At 32.8% G+C, this 3,330-nt stretch overlaps 1 long non-coding RNA gene across 1 annotated transcript; it reads left to right on the plus strand.

Moving 5' to 3' along the window:
• The first annotated feature begins 473 nt into the window (after nucleotides 1-473).
• LOC108340146 (uncharacterized) lies at nucleotides 474-2,880 on the plus strand. The gene is made up of 3 exons (XR_001833167.2): nucleotides 474-642; nucleotides 781-844; nucleotides 2,631-2,880. It is a non-coding gene; the product is annotated as an uncharacterized LOC108340146 (long non-coding RNA).
• The last annotated feature ends 450 nt before the right edge of the window (nucleotides 2,881-3,330 follow it).

Here is a 3,330-nt window from a genome sequence, read left to right on the forward strand (position 1 = left end):
AACCTTCAAATGAAAATTTAATTAAAACAATAAAAATTATAAAAAATACAACACATAATTAAATTAATAAACAAATATTATATTTCATGAAATGAAATATTTAATACCATAAAATATATTTAATGAATATATCCTACACACAATGTTTTTATATTATATATATATATATATATATATATATATATATATATATATATAAAAGGATGTTTTGATGAAAAAATTTTCTATCAAAGAATGATAAACTTTGATTACAACTATAGAATTTGAAACAGAAGACAATAAACTTTTTAGCACATATTTCTTCATCAGTATTAATTATTTTTAAAAACGTTAGATATCTTAAAGAATATAAAAAACTAAAAAATAATAATAATAATGTAACTTATAATAACCTTAAAAAGAAAAATATATATATATATAATAAATAAATAAAACTTAAAAACAGTTTCTGAAGATATTTTCAGAAACTTACATTTCATTTTCTCTCTTTCAAACATCTCTCTAACATTGTCCTCTCCAAAACTCATTCTTCTCTCTAGATTTCCCCTCCGTTGAGTCATTCGATTCCCATTCCGCAGACGTTTAGGCGATCTTTGCATCAAGGGCTCCAATTTTCACCGATTGCATTTGCGATTTTGTAGGGTAAGTAACTTTCCCCTTTTTGAACTGTGATCATGTAGCAAATTTTGCTGCATGTAGTTCACTTGTGATTTTTCCCCAAAATCTTAACCCTAAGCTTATTTTAGAGACTAATTTCTATCACCATTTGGTGAAATATAGGTGCTGTCAATTTTTCTAGAGTGCCTTTGGATTTCCTCTTGAGTTTAAGTACTGGAAATTTAAGGTAAGGGGAGCTAGTTCTACTCTTGATTTTACTGTGTGGAGTGAATGCGTGATAAAATTTGTAGTGTTATGTTGCGGAAGCATGAACTTGGTTCTAGTTAAACTTGAAATACATGTATGGAAGTGTGTGTTATGTGAATTTGGTGATTGATGTCTATAAGCTGTTTGGAATGACTTAGAATGATGGAATTGTGTATGTTGGAACTGTTTTGGCGTGAAAATTTTGTGGTAGTGCTGTTAGAAAGGAAATCAAGTGTCTTTAGGGTCAATTTCAGGCCATTTTAGAGGAAGTGAGGGAGTGATTTTGAGCAAATGTGGTCTGCAGCGTTATTGGACTGTTGGGACAGTTTTATCCACTGTATTATGACTTGTTTGAGTCACTAAATTGGTCAAAATTAGTGAAAAGAGGTAAGATCGGGTTTTGGGTCTCTAAGTTGGGAAAAATTGGTGTTTTAGAGTTAGAAAGGAAGTGTGGTGGTCAAATTTAGAGTTAGGCATTCTTGGTGATCCTAGTCAGTTTAGGTAACTTAGGTAGGTCATGTGTGACTTAGTAGGCATGTTTAAATGGTTAAAAACCAACTCCAAGTTGTAGAATTGAATTTAGACCTTTAGGTTGATAAAATTGAAGTTGTAGAATCTAAATCAATGCATAAACACTTTATAATAATGTTAGAAAGGATTAGAATTGTTTAGGTAAGTTTAATTTAGCATGAAAGTTGATTTATGAGTGGTAGAAGTTCACAAAAATGATTAGAATTGGTAAAAGGGAGTTAGAGTTGCTCAATTATGCAGAAAAATCTGCAGAATTTAGCTTCCTCTGCAGACGAAATTCGCATAGCGCACAAGGGGGGTGCGCTGAGCGAATTATGTGTCGCAGGTTGAGTGTTTTTAGTGTTTTGGGAGTTCCGGATGTCCGTTTTGGACGTTCTTTAGTTCATTCTGGGCGTTTTTGACCCTTCCGGAGCCATTGGTGAGGGTCTCCAAGCTGTTTGAATTACTTAAGTATTGATAATTAAAAGTCCTAAAGAAATTTGTGTTAATAAGTGATGGTTTTGTGAAAGTATGTAATGTATGAGTTGTTTTTATGACACGGTTGATGTTGTATGATGATGTATGGGTTTGGTATGAGACAATATAGTAAGAATGCACTTGAATGACTATGAAATTTTATGTTTGATGAATCAAAGTGGTTTATGAGGTACATTATTGATCCAAGAGGAATATCATGTGATTTAAAGTGGTCGGATTGAATATGAAATTAAGATCTCTCGGTGGGATCAGTTAGTGTGTTGAATGAATGTGAGAGGCTTCCATATGGGGGGTTATCCCTAACACTCCAACGGTCTTTCATTCTCACTTAGAGAGGATTGACGCGTGTGGTGGGAGTAGTGGGAGGTCCTAGGGTAGGCGCTATCACTAAAGGTCTATTCCGCGGTAACGGACTAGCCTTGTGTATGGTCGGGTGGAACCCCTCGGCAATGGCTTTGCAAAGCAATAGAGACCATCACAAGTGCACAACCCACCCCAGCTCTACATACATTCTATGTCCGGACGTGTCTAGGAGTCTTAACATGATAGGATGTTTGCTTTAATAAGTTTTGTGAAATAAATATTTATGTTTATGATGACTTACATGTTTAGGTGTGTATGGACATTCTTGGAAATGCTAGCTTGAATTGAAATTATCTGTATGTTTGTTTGAGACCTAGCTCACCCTTGCATTGTATGTGTTGCATGTGTTTGTCTTCTCCCTTGCGATGATCATCCAATCCTTTGGATGTGAGCAGTAGGTGATGATGTACCATTGGAGTAAGCTTTGGAAGTTGAGGAAGACCCAACCCCTAGTGCTTAGGATTTCTACTAGCTCTTATTTTAAATAACTCTTTATTTTGAAAGACTTCTAGCCTTCATTTTATCATGATTTGTATTTTGGAAACACTCTTTAGGTCCCATTGAATCTTTATTCAATCATGTATTTTGGAGAATTATGAACTTGTACTTAAGTTTTAAAACTTCCCAGTCAGACTTGGATAACTGTACCCCTTAATCCTATCTATTGTGTACTCTTAACTGCTTTCTATTATTATAATCGATGCATTCTACATATATACATTGCTATATATTTTGGGATGTCACATAACTTCATACTATTATTCTAATGGATTGAAAGGTTTCTTTTTTTTTATGATGTGCAAATAAGTTAAGGTATGTTACATGTTATCATAGTCAGTTTAATTGAGTCTAAATATGTTATGTGCCAAGTTAGGTTATTCTTAAAAGGAATTTAATCACGTCATAATCTGTTAAATATAGTTTTGACCTAAACTAGACTATTTTACAATTTACAAAATACTAAAACTATTAAAATTGTCACCTTAATTAGATTATGGATAAAATTGTCTTAAAATACTATAATAATTCGGAAGAAATGTTACATATTCATAATTTTAATTCGCATTATATCTCAATTATCTTGCTCACACACCT

Source organism: Vigna angularis, chromosome 5 (assembly GCF_016808095.1).
Source record: "Vigna angularis cultivar LongXiaoDou No.4 chromosome 5, ASM1680809v1, whole genome shotgun sequence".
In the NCBI taxonomy this organism is placed as follows: Eukaryota; Viridiplantae; Streptophyta; class Magnoliopsida; order Fabales; family Fabaceae; genus Vigna; species Vigna angularis.